The sequence below is a fragment of the Erinaceus europaeus genome, chromosome 4 (genome assembly GCF_950295315.1).
Source record: "Erinaceus europaeus chromosome 4, mEriEur2.1, whole genome shotgun sequence".
NCBI classification, from domain to species: Eukaryota; Metazoa; Chordata; class Mammalia; order Eulipotyphla; family Erinaceidae; genus Erinaceus; species Erinaceus europaeus.
The window spans coordinates 126,765,164-126,787,230 of record NC_080165.1 but is presented as its reverse complement, the minus strand read 5'-3'; the positions used below and the strand labels follow the sequence as shown (position 1 = coordinate 126,787,230).

The 22,067-nt window shown below is 38.7% G+C and overlaps 2 protein-coding genes across 10 annotated transcripts in view; one reads left to right on the top strand and one right to left on the bottom strand.

The window, feature by feature from the left end:
• HDDC2 (HD domain containing 2) overlaps positions 1-22,067 on the bottom strand; it is a 605,961-nt gene that overhangs the window by 450,010 nt on the left and 133,884 nt on the right. The gene's annotated exons all lie outside the window — the stretch shown is intronic.
• TPD52L1 (TPD52 like 1) overlaps positions 17,292-22,067 on the top strand; it is a 106,515-nt gene continuing 101,739 nt past the window's right edge. For 2 of the 9 annotated variants that reach the window (XM_060190518.1, XM_060190519.1), the window contains exon 1: positions 17,309-17,480. The gene's annotated coding sequence lies outside the window, so the exon portion shown is untranslated. Of the gene's footprint in view, positions 17,481-22,067 lie in introns of all 9 variants that reach the window. The other 7 variants (XM_060190526.1, XM_060190520.1, XM_060190524.1 and 4 more) reach the window with 6 other exon arrangements.

Here is a 22,067-nt window from a genome sequence, read left to right as displayed (position 1 = left end):
TAGATGGAAATCATTTTTTAAAAGGGTTGTTGAGCCAATTATTCTCACCTATTATATGTATATTGCCACTAGGATTATTGCTGGGGTGGGTACATGTACTACTAATCTACAACTCCTGGCAGCCTTTTTTTTTTTTCCTATTTTATTGTATAGGACAGAGAGAATTTTGAGAAGGAAGTGGAGATAGAGAGGGAGGGAGAAAGATAGATAATTGCAGACCTGCTTGTAAAGCAACCTCCTCCCAAGTAGAGAGTGAGGACTTGAACCTGGACCCTTACTTGTTATAATATGTGTGCTTAACTGGGTGTGCCACCACCTGACCCTCACCTACTAGTTCTTTGTATTAAAACTTCACTAAGTGTTGAACTTACATTAATTATAAAAAATAGAAAACAACCAGATTTTTACGGGCCCTGGAGGAAATAAGTGGTTTCAGTTGGAACTATTCACACCAGGTCACAAAAAACAGTTTTAAACATGTCTCTTATATTTATCTTAACAGCCCTTAACAACACTGTCATCACTGTTTATATCCAATATAAATGAATTGGTAAAGACTTGGAAAAAAATACAGTAATCTAATTTGTCCAAGAGCACAAATGGAGTACTACTCAGTAATAAGAAAACAATATTGTGTCCTTTGGCATAAAATAGATGGAATTTGAGAAGATAATGTTTAGTGAAGTAACTAAGGAGGCAAAGGACAACTAGAGAACAATTTCATTCATATGCTGAATATAGAGAATTGAACACACAGGTAAAAGAAAAAAATAGTCAATCCATATCTAAGACTGAGAGAACTAAAGAGGTCATGTAAGGAGGTGGGGATGAGGACAAAGACCTTTTATGACAGGAGTGTAAGCGTCAACCCGGCTTTGACCTAGCACGTTATGATCGGGCCCTCCTCAATCGCTATCAAACAGGCCATGGCCGGTGCGCCGTTATGTTCCATCGCTGGGGAGCCAGAGACGACCCGAACTGCCCCTGCGGCTCCAGACAGACTATGACCCACATAGTCAACGACTGCCACCTCTCCAGATTCAAAGGAGGTCTCGAAACTTTACATCAGGCTCAACCTGACGCTGTTGACTGGCTACGGAAGAAGGGCAAACGCTAGAAGAAGAAGAAGAAATTTTACTTATTCCTAAAAAAAGAAAGGAGAAAGAAAGGAAGGAAGACACAGTAAAGTGAGAAATGTTATATATAATGTCACCTACTGCATTTAAAAAAAAATTTAAATTTGCTTTTTTCCCCCTTTTGTTGCCCTTGTTTTATGGTTGTTGTAGTTATTGTTGTTGTTATTGATGTCGTTGTTGTTATTGAGGAAGAGAAGACAGATGGGGGAGAGAAAGATAAACAACTGCAGACCTGCTTCACTGCTTGTGAAGCGAATCCCCTGCAGGTGGGGAGCCAGGGGCTAGAACCTGGATCCTTACACCGGTCCTTGCTCTTTGCACCACCTGCGCTTAATGCGCTGCGCTACCACCCAACTACCCACCTACTGCATTTTTTAATCATCTTTTTTTCTTAGTGAGTCTAATGGGTTGACTATTTTATTTAATCTTTCAAATAACAAGTTTTTACTGACCACTTGTATAGTCTTTCTGGCTTCTTTTTCATTTATTTCTGCTCTGAGTTTTATTGTTTCACTCCTGCTAACTTAGGTATTTGTTTGTTAGTCCTTTTATAGTCCCTTCAGATGTTAACGTGGGCCTGTCTTACCAACTGCCCTCTTAATACCCCTCTTGCTGGATCCTAGGATGATAGCTCTTCTTTTCATGTTCATGGTTCTCCAAGACATAATTATCTCTTGTTTTCCTCATTAATGCAAGTCTTATTTAGAAGCATGTTGCTTAGTATCCAGATATTTAACATTTCCCTTAGTTTCTTTTGTGGTTGATTTCTAATCTCATAAAGGTTAGATCAATCTTCATATATTTATTAAGACTTTTTAAATTCTAATATGTGATGAACCCTTGAGACTATTCTAAGTGCACTTGAGCAGAGTGTGTATTTGTTTCAGGGGTTGGAGAAGTAAGGTTCTGTACATACATATTAAGCTGATTCATTTAAGGTCTCTACTTATTAATTTGTGTGTGTGTGTGTGTGTGTGCGCTTGCGCACTCACTTGCAAGTGATCGGTCTCTTGTTAAGAATAATGTGTTAAAAATCTCCTATTTTACTGTATTGCTGGTGGTGTATCTTCTCTGGGAAGTCAATTAGATAATGCCCCAGCTTCTATGGGCTGACATTCAGTTCTGACTTCAACTGCTTTCACCCAGACCATTTTAAATTGGCAAACAGAGAATTTGTCAGGCTGGTTCTGTGGGGAAAAGTTGCCAACTTTAAATTTCTTTTTCTTCACTAGATAATGAGACTTTGTGTTCCCCTGGGGAAGTTTCCTGAGACCATAAAAGTTTGCAGTCTCTGTCTTGCCCCTGTGCAGCATCCTAAGATAATAGTGACAGGGGCAGAAGACTGCAATAGTAGTAAGACACATTTTTTTCTTTATTGGGGGGGATTAATGGCTTATAGTCAACAGTAAAATACAGTAGTTTGTACATGCGTAACATTTCTCAGTTTTCTACATAACAGTTGAACCCCCTCTAGGTCCTCCTCTGCCATCAAATTCTAGGACCTTAACCCTCTCCCACCTTACTGGAGTCTTACTTTGGTGCAATACACCAAACCTAGTCCAAATTTCTTATTTTTCAACTTATTATTATTTAATAATGATCAACAAGACTGTAGGGTAAGAGGGGGTACAATTCATACAATTCCCACCACCAGTGTGCCATATCCCATCCCTTTCATTGGAAGCTTCCCTACTCTTTTTATCCCTCTGAGATCATGGACAAAAGATCTTTATGGGGGTAAGACACATTTTTGTATAATAGGTTACTTTTTTTTTTTTAAGTTTGGCAATGATCTGTTTATTTTCTTACTGAGGGAGTTAATGCTTTACAGAGCAGTCACTGACACACAGTACAGTTTCATTATGTCCTAGGCCCCAAAACTTTTCTTCCTCTCTTCCTTCCCTCCCCTAGAGTCCTTTGCTTTGTGCTAGACAATGTGTCCAGTCCATGTTTCACTTTGTGTTCTTCCTCCCCATTCCTATTTATTAGGCACTATTAATAAGTGAGAACGGTTACCAGGCCAGTTCTTTCTCTGGGCATTGTCCATGTGTTCACTAAACTTTCAAGGACCAGACCACAAAGTACAAACACACTTCAATCCTTTCAAAGGTCCTTACTAAAAAAACAAGTACATTTTCATAATTCAATTATAATGATGTTGGGCCTAACTTCAAACTTTTGAGCTCACCATAATGCTTATAACCTCTTGCAGTATTCTTATAACTTAATTTTTATAACTTAAAATCTTTCATCTTTAGCCACTTTACATTGGTTAAATTTAGTGACTCATAGTATAAAATATTGAGAGAAGTATTTGTTCAGAGTCAGAACACACAAAATGGAGAAACAGTTGCAAAAGCACATTTTTCTTTTTTAGAAAGCATTTATCTATTTAACTATTATCGGGTAGAGACAGAGGGAAATTGACAGGGAAGGTGGAGAAGGAGAGGGAGAGAGAGACCTGCAGCATTTTTCACCACCCATGAAGTTTCCTGTCTGCAAGTGGCGACCAGGGCCTTGAAGCAAACTCATCCTTCTATTCCAACAGTTGCTATTAGGAGTCAAGCCTATTCTCTGTTTTTCCTTGGTGATTTAGTAGAATAGTGGCCTTACAATTACCTGATTTTACTGCTTGGTGCCACCATTTTCATTCAGATATAAAGTTAAGGGGGTTGGGAGACACCACCACACTGAAACATCCTCCAGGGTCATACCATTTCCTGTGTGGTGATAGGATTCAATCCTAGGTCACATGCATAGCAACACAGGCACCCCACTGTGAGCTATTTCTCTGGCTGCAGAAGGGTAACAACTGTAATCACATTTTTAAAAAAGTATTTATGGGAAGTCAGGCAACAGGTTAAGCACAGGTGGCGCAAAGTGCAAGGACCAGAGAAAGGATCCCAGTTCGAGCCCCTGGCTCCCCACCTCCAGGGGAGTTGTTTCACAAGCAGTGAAGCAGGTCTGCAGGTCTCTATCTTTCTCTCCACCTGTTTCCCCCTCCTCTCTGGATTTCTCTCTGTCCTATCCAACAATGACAACATCAACAATAAATATAACAATAAAGCAACAAGGGCAACAAAAGGGAATAAATAAAGAAATATTTTTTTAAATAAATATTTATTTTGCAACATGGATTGCTGTAAGGGCTCATTGCCTGTACAAGTAACCCACTCTTCCAGATGGTTGCTTATTTCCTTTTTCTTTTTTGACAGAAACAGAAATAACAAAGAGGGAGAAAAAGAGAGGGCAAGAGAAAGAGAGACACATTCAGCTCCACCGCTTGCAAACCTCCCCCTTGCAGTTGGAGAACAGTCTATTAAACCTGGATCTTTGCACATTGTGATGCTCTGCCTGGTGTCACTCCACAACTCAACCTCAGATTTATTTAGTTATCAACAAGAGAAAGAAGCAGAACATTACTCATGTACACGCAATGCCGGGGACTGAACTCTGGGCTTAATGTTTTGATGTCTCAGGGTGGTTATCACATTTTAACTGAGCAATTTTAATTTCTTTTGTGATGTTTCTACTTGAACTTATGGTGAAATGGAAGTATCTTATGATGAGCATTCTAGGTTCTAGTGAAATGCAGTTAGTATGAATCTTAAATAAATCAAAACACAGTTACTAATGCCACAATTATTATAATTATTACCATGAATTCTCTTTTGGTTCTTTCTCACACTGTCTTTTAAAAATGTATACAGTTTTATTTATTAATAGATACAGAGAAATCTAGAAGATTAGAGGAAACTGAGAGGGAGAGAGGAAAAGACACCTGCAGCACCACTTCACCACTCATAGAGCTTTTCCCTTGCAGGTGAGGGTCAGGAACTTGAACCCAGGTTCTTGTGCATTGTAACATGTGCACTCTACCAGGTGGGAACCACCAGGCCCCTACACTGCATTTTAAATAGAATCCTCCTCATTATAGGTGCCAGAAGTAGAACCAGGCTCCTTAATGCCGTTCTTTGCACTTTGGGCCATCTGTGCTTAATCCAATGCACCACCACCCGCCCCTTCTCTTCCTGTAACTCCCCTCGCTTCTCAATTTCTCCCTGTTCTGTCAAATAAAAATAGAAATCAAAAAAGAAAGACAGAAAGAAGGAAGAAAAGGAAGAAAGAAAGAAAGGGAGGGAGGGAGGAAGAAAGAAAGAAAGAGAAAGAAAGAAAGAAAGAAAGAAAGAGAAAGAAAGAAAGAAAGAAAGAAAGAAAGAAAGAAAGAAAGAAGGAAAGAAAGAAAGAAAAGAAATGCAGGCATTGTTAGATTGGACAGAGAGAAATGGAGAGAGGAGGGGAAGACAGAGATAGGAGAGAAAGATAGACACCTGAAGACCTGCTTCACTGCCTGTGAAGTGACTCCCATGCAGGTGGAGAGCTGGGGGCTCGAACCCGGATCCTTATGTCAGTCCTTGTGCTTCACACCAAGTGTGCTTAACCCACTGCGATACTGCCCCACTCCCGAAAAATAACATTTATCCATACTCCCAGTGTGGGAGAAGTGATAGGAGGAAGATAGGAAGACTCTGAACTCCAGCTCCATCTGGTCCTAGAGAGAGAGAATGAAAAGGGAAGAGATATTTGAATGTAGTAATAGGGTTATGTGTGGCTTGGAGGGGACGAGAGGAGTAGACCTGAAAGAAAAAGGGAACAATTATGTATAAATGTAGACAGATGGCTTTGTCGAGATGACAGTTAACCATTGTCTACAACCTTGGGAGGACCGACGTGGTTTGCAGTGGAGGGACTTGAGATTCCTAACTTTAGTGTTGGGAGCAGTGTGGAATTATAACCCCATTGACATGTAATTTTGTAAATCAATATTGAATTGCTAATAAAAAATTAAAAATGAATATATAAATAAAGTTTAAAAAGGGGGGGGAGAATGTTAGACACCTGCAGACCAGCATGCTTCGCTGCTCATGAAGCATTTCCCCTGCAGGTGGGTAGTGGGAGCTCTAACCAGGGTCATTGCACATGGTGATATGGTTAACCAGGTGCACCACTGCCCACCCCCCCCCCAAGGATTCATTTCTTGGCAGAATTTAAGCATGTGAGCTATATAAAAGGAGGAAACAGTAATAGGCTTTTATAAACTCTAACAACATTGTTGCTACCTAGTAGGTATTTATTATTGAAAAAACCTAACTACACACAGTTGTATGCCATGTGTGACTAATGTGTTAAATGTTACAAAACTGATGCTCATGAAGAAATTCAAGTGAAAAAAAAAGTGGAAGAATTTATATTTAGAATCTTGGAAAAAAATTTGACTTTGCAAGATTTCAGAGTTAAATGTTGTACACACATACCGACAGACAGTAATAACTGTCTTGCCATATAATTGCACTAACCCTCAATTTCTTCATTTGCAAACAAATAACACAATATAATCTAATTTAGGCTTATTGAAAATTAAAGCTGAAATTCTCTGTGTAAGCTCCTTAGTATTGTACATGAAACAATGTTAAAAATCAAAACATCAAAACAAAGCAAGAAAACATTCTTATTTTTTGAAATAATCTCATCTATAGTGTGGACATAATAATAGCTTATTTATAGGGACATTATAATAAATAAACTGCTTTCTGTATGTAAATAGTCTAGAGAAAAACTTAAAACAAAATAGATAATCAAGAAATGATAGCTATTATCATCATTGAATTTGTTACCATTCAAGATCATCATTTATATGCTCATGTGGTAAATGACTTATAATTTGGAGCCCTCTGCTGTTCATATTGAGCACCACAGATAAAGTTGCTGGTATCCTTAAAATATAATTATTTGTATGCTGTTTTGCCATATCCAAATGAATAGCTATCTATCTTCTATCTACCTATCTATCTAGCTAACTTTTAGTCACCAGCAAGACTTCAGTACTCCAGGATGACTTTTTCAACGACAGAGAGAGGAAGAGAGAGAGGGAACATAAAGAGAACACTGTATCAAAGTTTTCTCCAATGAGGTGGAGGTCGGACTCAATGTAAGTCTTGCACATGACAAAGAGCCCACTATCCAAGTGAACTACTTTGCCAGCTGTGAGCACCTTCTTATTTAAGTAGGCTTGTTTTTTTTCAGGGAAAAAAATTGTATCATTATCACAAATAGAAGACCCGTATGTCTTAACATACTTTAAAACAAATACCTGTTAGTGTACAATATTTTAGTTTGAATACCAACTGGAATGGCATCTTATACAATACTTTGGAAAATTTTATTTATATCAATAGATTACAGGATATGAACAGTTTTAAAAATATGCTTCTTAAGGTGGGGGGGCTTAGATAGCATAATGGTTATGCAAAGAGACTCTCATGCCTGAGGCTCCCTAGTTTAAACCTCCCCAACCCCACCATCACCACCACAAGAGTTTATACTTCCTTTCACAAAATAAGCAATTTTTATTTTTATTTATTTATTTTAAGATTCTATTTATTTATTAGTAAGAAAGATAGGAGAGAGGGAGAGAAAGAACCAGACATCACTCTGGTACATGTGCTGTAGGGGATTGAACTCAGGACCTCATGCTTGAGAGTCCAGTGCTTTGTCCACTGCACACAGACCACAACAAGCAATGTTCAAAAACTGAGTCTTAAAAGTCGACTATTGGATTATGAATTTAATAGACAAAGGACTTTTCCAGTAGAGATTACTATACATGAAAAGACAGAGTTATGGAAACTCACTGGGAAAACTAAAATATGTTACAAAGGACTTCACCCCAGTGAGCAAGTGATTGACTACAGAAACAGGGAGAGGTTGACAGTGTCCTTAACACAGAAGGCTCCTGTGTCATGAAGGAAACTTTGGACTTACTTCCTGCACAATAATTATCTTCTCCAAAATAGAGTTCCATAAGATTTTAGTAACTATCCCCCTTCATGTTCCTTCAAAACAAATGTGTGTGCATATGTGTGGTGTAAAGTTTGAGAAACGCTAAATTAAAGCAAATCAGCAGTTATCTTTTATTCTAGGAATAGACACAGCACTGTAAAATCTGAGGGAATTATAATATGCAGCTAAATATGTTTCTCAATTTCTGAATATCAAAGCAGTTTGTTTATATGTACAAAATTTATGTGAATAGAGATGGTCAAAATTACAGAATGAAGTCTCCAAGGCCTTGAGTTGCAATTGGGCAGGGGCAGGAGAGGGGAGGGTGCAGAGAAATCACTGTCCCCACAAATTTTTCATCTGATCAACTGTCCTTTGATAAGTCTGAAGTCACTCATCTATACCTTAACGGTCTTGATGATTATCCTGGATGAGAGTGAGTAGCTGTGAAGAAGTTGGTCTAGGCAATTTTGACTGCCAGTAATGAGTAAGTTTTCATAGAAGAAATGGCAACGCAAAAGTCCCACAGTTCCCAATTTGATTGTCTTGATGTGCACTTAGTGTGAAATCCACTAGATTGGAGCAAAGAGTAGCTGTAGCTATGACTGTTTTGTTGTTTGTTTTTTTGTTGTTGTTGTTGTTGTTTTTTACCAGAGCACTGATCAGTTTTGGCTTAAAGTGCTGGAAATTGAACCTGGGACTTCTGGAGCCTTGGGCATGAAAATCTTGCATAACTATTATCCTATCTACTCCTACCCTTCCTCCTTACTTCTTTTCTCCTCTCACCATATTTTCTTTTCTTTGCTCTCCTCTGAATCATTCCCTTCCCAACCTTAGCAGAACTGGAACCAATGAATTCAAATGCAAATCCTAGGACACAGAGGCTCAAATTCTTTCCAGTGAGCAAATCAACCTGACTGAAGACAACAGAGATTATTTCCAACTAAACTGCTGGTTCTCAGTGAACAGCCAAGGTCTAAACAGGGTAAATGATCCCACAATGGGGTGATGACTCACTGAATCTTAACACTTACTGTAGGATCAGGACAAGGGATAACATTTTTCCAGCATCACTCCTCCTCTGCCCAGAGAGCATGGACATCTGTAGATCTGATGTCCAAAGGGGGGGAAAATCACCAAAAGGCAGTTATTGCTGTGGAAAAACATAATGACACACCACATCTTTCAGCAAAAGTTTGATAGGGCCTGTGTGTGTGTGTGTGGGGGGGTCATTTACATGTGAGTTACAAGGCAATTTTTCATCTGTGGGTCATATCCCAGGCAGAAACTTCTGGTGAAAGTGTCTTCCCACTAAGGCAAGCATAAACCTATGGGACTACATCAAATTAAAAAGCTTCTGCACAGCTAAAGAAACTACTACCCAAACCAAGAGACCCCTCACAGAATGGGAGAAGATCTTTACATGCCATACATCAGACAAGAGGCTAATAACCAGAATATATAAAGAACTTGCAAATCTCAACAACAAGACAACAAGTAACCACATCCAAAAATGGGGGGAGGACATGGACAGAATATTCACCACAGGAGAGATCCAAAAGGCCGAGAAACACATGAAAAAATGCTCCAAGTCTCTGATTGTCAGAGAAATGCAAATAAAGACAACAATGAGATACGACTTCACTCCTGTGAGAATGTCATACATCAGAAAAGGTAACAGCAGCAAATGCTGGAGAGTTGTGGGGTCAAAGGAACCCTACTGCACTGCTGGTGGGAATGTAAATTGGTTCAACCTCTGTGGAGAACAGTCTGGAGAACTCTTAGAAGGCTAGAAATGGACCTACCCTATGATCCTGCAATTCCTCTCCTAGAGATATATCCTAAGGAACCCAACACATCCATCCAAAAAGATCTGTGTACACATATGTTCTTGGTAGCACAATTTGTAATAGCCAAAACCTGGAAGCAATCCAGGTGTCCAACAACAGATGAGTGGCTGAGCAAGTTGTGGTATATATATATTACTCAGCTATAAAAAATGGTGACTTTACCATTTTCAGCCAATCTTGGATGGACCTTGAAAAATTCATGTTAAGTGAAATCAGAAAGAGAAGGATGAATATGCAATGATCTCACTCTCAGGCAGTAGTTGAAAAACAAGATCAGAAAAGAAAACACAAGTAGAACTTGCACTGGAATTGGTGTATTGCACCAAAGTAAAAGACTCTGGGGTGGCTGGGTGGGGAGAATACAGATCCATGAAGGATGACAAAGGACCTAGTGGGGGCTGTATTGTTATATGGAAAACTGTTATGCATGTACAAACTATTGTATTTACTGTCGAATGTAAACCATTAATTCCCCAATAAAGAAATTTTTTTAAAAAGTGTCTTCCCAGCCAGGCAGTGGCACACCCAGTTAAGCGCACAGTACAAAGCGCACGGGACACACTCAAGGATCTGAGTTCGAGCCTCTGACGCCCCACCTGCTGGGAGGGGCGGGAGTCGCTTCAAAAGCGGTGAAGCAGGTCTACTGGTTTCTATCTTCGCTTTCTATTTCCCCATCTTCTCTCAGTTTCTCTGTCATATCAAATAAAATAGGGGAAAGCATGTCTCTTTAATCTCCACTGCATCGTCATGTAGGTTGGGCATGAAGATGAAGTGGAAACTTGAGGGCAGAATTTAAAGTGTAGAATTTCCAAAGTCAGGGCGGTAGTGCAGGCACAGGGCACAAAGTGCAAGGATCAGCATAAGGATCCCAGTTGGAGCTCCCAGCTGCCCCCACCTGAGGGGGGTCGCTTCACAAGTAGTGAAGCAGGTCTGCAGGTGTCTTTCTCACCCCCTCTCTGTCTTCCCCATCTCTCTCCATTTCTCTCTGTCCTATTCAACAATAATGAAATAAATAACAACAATAATAACCACAACAATAATAAAACAACCAGGGCAATGAAAAGGAAAGAAATAGCCTCCCAGAGCAGTGGATTCGTGGCTGAGCCCCAACAATAACCCAGGAGGCAAAAAAAAGAAAAAAAGAATTTCCAGAGCCTTTTATTTCCACTGGACTTGAGTGAAAAGGGAGGGCAGGGAACTGAAAAGGGGTTAAACTACCCTCCTGTGCTGTACATAGATCAACTGTACCTTATAATTCTGAAGCCCCTCCTAAATGGGTGGTCTTCTAGAACCATCTTACAGCCAAGAAGGTGGTAGTCTTGGCACTTTCCAACCACAGTTGCCTGCTCAGCAAAAAGGAGGCAGTTGGGTGGGAAATAACATATCTTAGGCTTCACAGTTCCTCAGTTTAAATATTTTGTGGTTCATTTGTGGTGAAAGTCACTGTACTTCTGAAATAAACTGCCACAACGTCTCTCCTTCCTTCTCTGCCCTCTTCACCTACCCAACTTCAATCCAGATTTTCACGAAGAAAAAAAAAAAGGAAAAAAAGAACCCTAACTTTTCTGGAAGTAATAAAACTCAACTTCACAACTTTCAATGTCAGAGTCCCATGCTATCCCATGTAAGCTAGCCCGTCAGTCAGGAACCTTTTCCTGCTGAATTCCTTACCAAAAGGTACATTCTAGACCCCATCCATGATGGAACGATAGGCCACTCTTAATCTTCTAGTGGTGGTTATTGACTTCGAAAAACATGATGGCACCCACTCAGAACTTTGAATAGGTTGGGGGGTGGTGATTGATGACCATCTGATTACCCAGAGCTATGCTGGTTGGCATCATGCTGGTATTCAGTACAGCTATGTCTCAATAAAGGGAGTTTTTTCTGTTCTTGTTTTCCCCCCTTGTCTGTTGTATCTTCATGTCTCATTACAGCCAATTAAATTAGATTACTGCTGGACTATGTGTAATCCATATGTAGAAAGCATAGTACAACAACTGCACATCTTATTAATTTTGAACAATGTAAATTAAAAATAGCTCCAGAGGGGCCAGGTGGTGGTGCACCTGGTTAAGCACACATATTACAGTGTGCAAGGATGCAGGTTCAAACCTTTAGTGCCCAGCTACAGAAGGAAAGCTTCACGAGTGGTGAAGCAGGGCTACTGGTGTCTTTCTGTTTCTCTCCCTCTCTACCTCCTTCTTCCTTCTCAATTTCTCTCTGTCTCTATTCAATACTAAGTAAATAAAGTTTTTCTAAAAATAATTCCCATGTACTATAAACTTTAAGGCTATAACGTATGCCATTTATTAATTAAGGGAATTATTTTTAAAAAGGGACAAGCCATATTAGAAATGGGTCTCAATGAACTTAAGAAAAATAGAATTCTTGGGGAGATAATAGCATGCTAAGCAGAAGCCAGTACATTAGTGACCTCATCTAAGTAACAGCAAAGAGAATGATGAAGAGAGAATAAAGTTTTCTGGTTTGGAGATAGGCAAATGTGGCAAAAATACATAGTAAGGTGGAAAACACAATTCTTTGACTATATGCATGGGATAAAAAATGATGAATATTTTTATAGGTTATTGAATGATTATAGCAGTTTTATAGGTCCTGTTTTCTCTTAAACGTTATTCACGAACATTTAGAGTGACTGCTATATTTATTTGACATTTATGGGGAATAAATACACAGTTTCCTTAGTGAGCCGATTTGAAATGTCACATCGCTGGAGATGTCAGCTTGTGTTAACTTTCTTCATTTTTTTAAAGTAAATCTTTTAAACTGTTGACCCAGGTCATAAACAAAACAACCCTTTAATTCCTTCTCAGATAGGAAGATGTCATTAGATAAGTAGAAAGTGAAGCAACCTGGTCATGTAAGCCAATATCTTAGAGAGAAAGTCAGTATATATTTTCTTAATTCAAATGATTTACTTGAGATTATGTGACATTTATTACAGGAAAATTTAGTTCATTAAACATCATTTCTAATATATTTATTTCTCTGACCAACTTTCAAAATAAACTGTAATAGCAATTTTTAGCTATTTCCAGAAATAAAAAGAAAAAGAGAAATTCTGAGGCAGTTTAGTGTCTGTGTGAAGATGATATTATCAGGGAAATACAAATCAAAACAAAAATGAGATGTCACTTCACATTAGTGAATTTGTGAGCTTAATGTGCAGCTTGGCGATACGAAAATCCGGCATGAAGCCCAGCCAGTCTATCTTGGCGTTACTCTCGATCGCACCCTGTCATTTCACGAACATCTCATAAAAACTGCAGCAAAGGTGGGCGCGAGGAATCACATCATTGCAAGACTGACCAGCTCCTCATGGGGCGCGAGCGCTTCCACACTACGATCATCCTCTCTGGCATTATGCTATTCCACTGCAGAATACTGTGCCCCAGTATGGTTCCGTAGTCCCCATGTCCACTTGGTCGATCCCAAATTATATTCCTCCATGAGGATAATTTCTGCAACCATCCGTTCCACCCCGGTTCCATGGCTGCCAGTTCTTAGCAACATCGCCCCGCCAGATATTCGTCGGGATGCGGCATCATCTAAGTTCATTTCCCACGTCTACGCTCGACCGGACCTGCCAATATACGCGGATATCTTCGCCCACCCTGTCCAATGCTTGACGTCTCATTACCCAATCTGGTCCCCTATGCCTACACTGAACTTCTCTGTTCCAGCCTCTTGGAAACAGAGCTGGCAGTCAGCTGAGGTCAAGAACAAACACCTCATCACAGACCCCTGCAAGAGTCAACCCGGCTTTGACCTAGCACGTTATGATTGGGCCCTCCTCAATTGCTATCGAACAGGCCATGGCCGGTGCGCCGCTATGTTCCATCGCTGGGGAGCCAGAGACGACCGAACTGCCCCTGCGGCTCCAGACAGACTATGACCCACATAGTCAACGACTGCCACCTCTCCAGATTCAAAGGAGGTCTCGAAACTTTACATCAGGCTCAACCTGACACTGTTGACTGGCTACGGAAGAAGGGCAAACGCTAGAAGAAGAAGAAGTGAATTTGTCTATATCAGAAAGACCAGAAACAATATGTGCTAGCAAAGGTGATGAGACAAGAAATATTTATCCATTGTTGGTGGGCATATAAGCTGGTATAACCCTTATGAAAAACTGTATGGGCAGTTCTCATAATAGTTAAAAAAAAAAGTCTACCATATAGTCCAGCAAATCCACTTCCATGTATCTATCCAAAAACCCCTCAGCTCCACCAAATAACATTAATACAAAAATTCCAGGAGTCGGGCAGTATGCAAAGGGTTAAAGCTCACGTGGCGTGAAGTGCAAGGACCATTGTAAGGATCCTGGTTCGAGCCCCAGCTCCTCACCTGCAGGGGAGTCGCTTCACAGGCGGATTCTTTCTTTCTCTCCTCCTCTCTGTCTTCCCCTCCTATTTCCATTTCACTCTGTCCTACCCAACAGTGACGACATCAATAACAACAATAATAACTACAACAATAAAAAACAACAAGGGAAAATAAATAAATATTAAAAAAAAAAAAGAAAAGTTGAGTTCTGGGTCCAGGTGGTGGCGCACCCTGTTAAGCACACATAGTAAGAAGTGGGAGTGCCTGTTCAAGATCATGGTTCAAACTGCCTCTTCCCACCTGCAGAGGGATGCTTCAAAAGTGGTACAGCAGGTCCTTGAGATTCTGACCTCAGAAATAAACTTTCTAAACAGGCAACGAGCAGGTTGAAAGGGTGGGAAAGGTTTCAATAGACTGTGGTGATGATTATTAGCACGAGGTGGTGGGCATGGTGTAGTAAGAACTATTTTGAAGTGGTGTGACATTATATCTCTAAAACACATATGGTTCTGTAAGTCAACATTACCTCACTCATAATAATGATGGTGATGATGATAATAATAATAATAATAATAATAATAATAATAATAAAAAATGTCTTAGAAGTACAAAAACTGAAGTATCTAACCTGGGTTCATATTGTCAATCCCACTATTTCTGACTGAGTATTTTAAAATAGTTAAGTAATCTATATTCCAGCTTCTTTGCAAAAACAGAAATAAGAATAGATATTTCCAATGAAATTGTACATTCTCATGTATGTGTGCAAGCATACACTCACTCCAATATACAAGAAGATATCCTGTGTGTATGATTATTTGATTGGTGTACCAACTAAAGTAAAATAAAACTTTATTTTGTTTTGATTATTAATTAATAATTTAGTTATTACTATTTTTTAAATTATCAGTCATTCATTTTTTTTTGCCTCCAGGGTTATTGCTGGGGTGCCTGCATCATGAATCCACTGCCCCTGGAGGCTGTTTTTTTCCATTTTATTGCCCTTGTTGTTTTTATCTTTGTGTGGTTATTATTATTGTTGTTATTGACATCATGGTTACTGGATAGGACAGAGAGAAATGGAGAGAGCAGGGGAAGACAGAGAGAGGGAGAGAAAAATAAAAACCTGCAGACTTGCTTCACCACTCGTAAAGCGACCCCCCTGCAGGTGGGGAGCCGGGGGCTTGAACCGACCCTTACTTGTCCTTGCGCTTAGCACCATGTGCGTTTAACCCGTTGAGCTACCGCCCCACCCCACCCCAGTTATTCTTTTTTAAAATTTATTATTGTCTTTATTTATTGGGTAGAGACAGCCAGAAATTAGGAGAGAAAGAGAGAGAGAGAGAGAGACAGAGAGAGAGAGACAGAGAGAGAAAGATCTGCAGCATTACTTTACCACTCGCAAAGTTTTGCCTCTGAAGGTGGGGTAGGGGGCTCTAACCCAGGTCCTTGTGCATTGTAATATGTGCGCTCAAACAGGTGAGCCACCACCCATCCCCGGTTATTACTATTAATTAATAAAAGCTTGTATTACTTCAAAGTGGAGACTATACCTAAAAATAGACCTACTAGCTTTTTCCAAAATAGAGATCCCAAATTTCATTGGCTATAGTCTTACCGTTAGATTCCTGATTATTAAATGATTTGTTCTGCTTTATATCTTAACGCTGTTTCAGACACAAAGTTGCAGATGCTACCATGATGCCAACTGGACTTCACTGGATGGTGGACCTCACTGATGTGCCCTGGAATCCCACTTCTCCAGACCCCTGGCCCACTAGGGAAAAATAGAAACAGGCTGGGAGCATGAATCATCTACCAATGTCCATGTCTAGCGGAGAAGCAATTTAAAAAAAAAAAAAGATCTTCCACCTTCTGTACCCCATGATGATCCTGGGTCCATACTCCCAGAGGGATAATGAATAGGTAAGCTTCCAATGAAGGGGATGGGATGTGAAACTCTGGTGCTGGGAACTGTGTGGAATTGTATCCCTCTTATCTTATGGTCATGTTGATCATTATTAAATCAAAAAATATTTAATAGTATAGATAATAAAACCATCTGACATTCCACAATCTTAGGTTTTACACACATGGACAACCTTATCTATACAACAGGGGAAATGGCTGTAAATTGTGCCTCAGTTCAGCTAATAAATAAAACCTATATTCTATTTTAAAATTAAAAAAATGGGACTGGGTGGTGCTGCCCTCCACTGAATGCACATGTACCATGTACAGGTTACCAAGGACCTGGGTTCAAACCCTTTTCCCACCCATTCTCACCTAAAGGGGAGGAAGTCTCCCTTTCTCTCCTACTCTGTCTTCTTTTTCCATATCTGTCTCTATACAATAAATGAATAAATAAATAAAATTCAAAAAAGTAGAAAACTACAAACACAATGAAAAAGACAGTTAGTGAGAGTCAACAAAAATAATACTTGCATCTATTTGAATGAATTCTATAACAGCAGAATATAAATTAAGTCTACTTAATACATTTAAAGGGATAAAAAGGAGAACTGAAATACTGATTATAGCAAATTAAAGAACAACTCCCATTCTCCAACACCTTTATAAATTCTGATTTTGAAATTTTATAATCTATGAATGTTACCTTATAAGGAAAAAGTTATGAGGAACTTTGTAGCTCCGATTAAATAAATTAAAAGGCCAATATGAAATTATTCCCTATTAGCTATCTGTGAGGATTCTAACCACGACCATATTTTGTTATCATTTTAGTGTGGCATTAATAGTTTATAGTACAGTTGTTGGCATATGGGTACAATTTCTCATCTCTTTGTAATCGGCATCTGCAAAACACTTTGCCCTCAACTGAAGTCCTTTTCTGCCATCAAGCACTAGGACTACAAAGGTAGGACTCCCTATTCTCCGCATTGCCCTCCTTCCCTAGAGTCCTTTGTTCTGGTGCAGTACAACATAATTTTATATAAGAGAGAACCAGAAGACAGTTGATATTTGAAAGAAGGGCAATGTGACCAGAAAGACAAAGAAGGGAGATGATAACATCACACTGGAATTCTGACAGTCACCAGACACTAATCCTTGCCTACAGCCTCAGCTGAAGGAAGCTCAGATTTGCCAAAAACTTGATCTTGCCTTAGTTGCCCTTAAAGGAGTCTGACAGCTAGATGTGTGAGAGTTGAATTTTTTTTTTTTTTTTACATCGGGGGAGTTGAAATTTCTATCTTTTAAGTCACCAAGGTTGTGGTAGTTTGTTATAATAGCCAATGGAAATGAAGCAACCATAATGATTAATGAGCAAAGAGACAATCAAAAGGTTAGGATCACTCATGATAGAAACTAAATTAGTTTTATTTTTAGAAATAAAAAAAATATGGCACTTAATGTTACACTTGAATATCATAACTTTTTAATTATGATATTAAGTTCATTATACAATCATATAATCATTATTAAATCACTAATAAAATTATGTAATCATATGAACATATCAATCATAAAAGTGACTATGCCTTAATAATATATGATATATATTTGTCTTACTATATTTCAATTATACAATTTGTTACTATCAGTTTATTGCAGTAAATTTCTTTGGAAAAGCAGAGTTCTTTATTTTTCAACTATCATTCTTGTAAAAGAAGACTTCAAGGAGCCAGGCAGTGGTACACTTGGTTAAGTTTATGCATTCCAATGAGCAAGGATCTCAGTTCGAGCCTCCATGTGCAAGGGGAAAACTTTATTTGTTTTTTTCCCTGCCACCAGAGTTGTTGCTAGGGCTTGATGCCAGCACAAAGGATCCACTGCTCCCAGCAGCCACTTTTTCCTGGCTTTTTTTTTTCTAATTTTTTACTAGATGAGACAGAGAGAAATTGCAAGAGGACAGGAAAATAGAGAAAGAGAAAGATGAATACTTGCAGACCTGCTTCATTGCTCAGGGAAGTGTTTCAATGCAAATAGGGAGCAGGGGCTTGAACCTGGATCCTTATGCTTGGTAATATGTGGGCTTAACCTATATATATATGTGTGTATCACCATCCAGCCCGGGAAAGCTTCGCAAGTGGTGAAACAGCTGTTGGTCTCTTCCTCTCAATTGCTCTTTATCTCTATTTAATAAATAAATAATTTAAAATTTTTAATTAACAATTTTAAAGAAGACTTACTTATTTGATTTTATTTTTGTAAAAGAAAACAGACCATAGCATCACATAGCTGGAAATCAAACTTGTAACCTCATGCTTTTAAGTCCTGAACTCTACCACTGAGCTACTTCCCCCTCTCCCAGCCCCCAGCTCTCAACTTACTCTTGAGGAAGACTGACCAAAAAACAAACAAAAAACATTCCTGAAAGAGATCTACAAAAATTTTTTTTCTCTGTACAATTCTTCAGGTACATATTTCCTGCTGGATTAAACTGAATAAATAGAATATTAGGATATCTGACAATTTAAGAGATTTTCATTACCGAAATTAATTTTTAAAATATTTGTCATGAGTTTCTTTTTCTTCTCCTACTACTTGTGACTTTTTAAACTAAAAATTAGGACTAGGCATCTGAAATTTAAATTTTAGTTATGGAAATAGCAGCAGAGCTTTATACCTGAGACCCCAGAGGTCCCAGGTTCAATCCCTGACACTGCCATGTGCCAGACTTGAGTAGAGAGTGCTTTCATTTCCCTCTTTCTCTAGAATTAATAAATACTTAAAAATGAAATAATATGAACGCATTGTAAACTTGTAAACTAGGGGATTGTACCCCCTCTTAACTCACAATTTTGTTGATCACTATTAAATCACTTATTAGTACAAAATAGTAATAAAAGGCCTGAATGTTACTTAGAGGTGCCACCCTATGCAGATTTCACCCTCCAGTTCTTCCCCTCATTGAACTATTCTGCTGATACAAACTACCTTGAAATCCCTTTAATCAATCTTAGTAATGAACAAGTAAATACTGAGTAAGTTATTAATTCATATCTTATGAGAAAAAGAGGGAGGGGACATTGTTCAACTGTGACTGAAAGTAGTGCTGGGGATTAAACCTGTAGCGTCTGAGGCCTTTGACATTCACGTAAGTGTTCTAACAGATTGAGCTATCTCTCAGTAATCCCAGGTTTTACAATTCAAGAAAACCAAATGCTAATCATAAAAATAACTGGTGCAGGCAGATCTAGGAACTAAGAGGGGAAAGCTGGGGGTTCCCATGTAGTGTTGGGGATGTAGTGACTCCCAGATACTAAGGGTATCTTACAGGTGTGTTAGAGAATAGCTTGGTTGAGGTTTAGGTGTGCTATCTTGCAGAGGTGCTGAACTGTACCCCTGTGACAACACCAGTTCTGTAAATCTACATTTCCTCAATAAAATGATTTTGAAAAAATGATAGGTATAGATCTAGCCTTCTTTTTTTCCTAGCATTTAAATTTTTTTGTTTCTATGGTCATACCCCAATTTGAAGCCCATGTAAATGATGACTAAGATAAATAATCTTCTTTTATTGCACCAGTGTAAAGGACTCTGAGTGTTCGTGTGTGTGTGTGTGTGTGTGTGTGTGTATGGGAGGAATGAATGTTCAGGCCCTGGAACATGATGGCAGAGAAGGACCTGGGGGGGTAGAGTATTATGTAGAAAATTGAGAAATGTTACACATGTATCAACTACTGTATTTTACTGGTGACTGTAAACCATTAATCCATGCAATAAAGAAAAAAATAAATAAAAAAAAAGTCTGTTGCCTTTCTCTGCATAAGAAAGTTAGCATTCTGCTATGAGAAGTTACATCATGTGACTCAGAAGGCAGGTCTTCACCAAACAATGAATCTGATGGTGCTATGATCTTTGACTTTATAGTCTCCTGAAGTGAAGAGGAAGGAAATAAAACATCTCTCTGAGAACAGTTATTTTATATTAAAAAAATAGCAAGTTGAAGAAGAGTAAGTAGATATATATTACCTCAAGGACCAGTTATAAGAATTCAGGCAAAATCTAACATGGAGAATCACTTCATGAAGAGAAATACTGAAATTCAGGTTTCAGACAGGCTAGGGGTATGGATTGACCTGTCAATCCCCATGCTCAGCAGAGAGGCAGCTACAGAAGTCAGAACTCCTAACTTCTGCTCTCCATAGACAACCTTGATCCATACTCCCAGCAGGGGCGAAGTGATAGGATGAAGATAAGAGGACTCTGCACTCCAGTTCCATCAGCACCCAGAGAGAGACAAAGAAAAGGAGAGGGACATATGGAGGTAGCTATGATACTAGGAGTGGCTTAGAGGGGAAGACAGGAGTGAATCGGAAAAATAAAGGGGGCAACTATGTATGAATATGGATAGATAGTTGTAGAGAAGATGATTGGCCCATGTCTACAACTTTAGGGGAACTGTGGGAGATTGCAGTGACAAGAGTGAAGATTCAGAACTCTGGTAGTGGGAATGGTGTGGATTCAAACCCCTGTTGACATGTAATTCTATAATATAAAAATAAAAAATTCAGGTTTCAGACTCATGTAAAATGTTTTTTTTTTTAAAAAAAAAAAAGGAGTCTTGCTTGACAAGACAGAGAAATTATCTTGGTTGGAAATCAAAGAAATAAACAGAATCCATATGGAAACTGAAATATTCCTTGGAATAGAGTTGTATAAAATTGAGAAAAGGCTAGAATTCAGGGGAAATTTGATGAGAAGTTACATGAGAAAAAATGAACTAAGTGATCACAAAGATGTAAATGCCAATGACTTAGTACAACTACAAGAACTTGGAAAGGTGCTAAGAGTATCTTACTGTGTCATCACTGAAGAGATGAGAAGAGAAAAGAAGACCAGGAAGCAGACAGGATATGATGACTTGGTGTTAAACAACATCATAAAGCTCCAGGACCAGAGGCCAGGTACTGTGTAGGTAGTAACATAGGGAGTTTCAAAATTTCCCCCCAAAGATGAAGATGACAGTGAAGAGTTGAAACAAAAAGACAAGGGCATGTAGAGAGGGAAGCTACAATTACCCATGTGTCAAAAACTATACTGTAAACTACTAATCCCTCAATAAAAAAAGAGGGGAGATAAAGCAACCACATTATCCCCTGTCTTTCCTCACTGATGTTCTGAAGACAGAAAAGAGGATTTGGAGTAAGGGTTATATCTTATCATCACAGACAATTCATCTACACAGATCATCTCTTTTGGGGACATGAAGCATGGTGACTTCTTTCTGCTTGTCATAAATTTTAAAGTCAAACTTGTGGGGTCAGGAGTTGGTGCAGTGGCTGGAGTACTAGATTTAGGAATCATGAGATCCATGTTTGAGCACCAGTTTGTCATGTGCTTCATTAATAATTAAGTCTTTTAAAAACAAATTAATTAAGGTTTCTTCATATTTCAATTTTTGATATAATTGCTTCAAAGAATCTTTGTGAAGTTTCTTCTTTTTATTTTGGACCAGAACCCCCCCCAAAAAAAAAACAAAAAAGAAAAAAGGTTTACAGACTTGGTTACTGTAATGCCATAAAACTTTGGCAACTCCTGTTTATTAAATGAAAAATGATTAGGTTAAAAACACTGGGAACTCTAAGGTCAAGTATATTCTTAGGCAAAACTGGTATGGTTTGATTCAACCTCAAAAAAGAAAGAATTTCTTGAAATTTTATTTTTCCATCTAGAGCTATAGAATAGTATTCTGCCTTGTCATTCTTCACTTCTAAATTTAGGAATGAAGTAAATAAAACTCTTTTGAAGTTCTTTCTTAAACAATGGCATCTATTCAGAGAACAGTAAAGGAGTGATTGATGACAACAAAAGCTGACAGGAAAATGTTAATATCTGCTTTGCGTGGGAATGGTAGGCAAAATCTCCCCCATATGGTAGGTGTTCCTGTACATCCTGTATACTTTCTCATATTGTAGGTATCCCT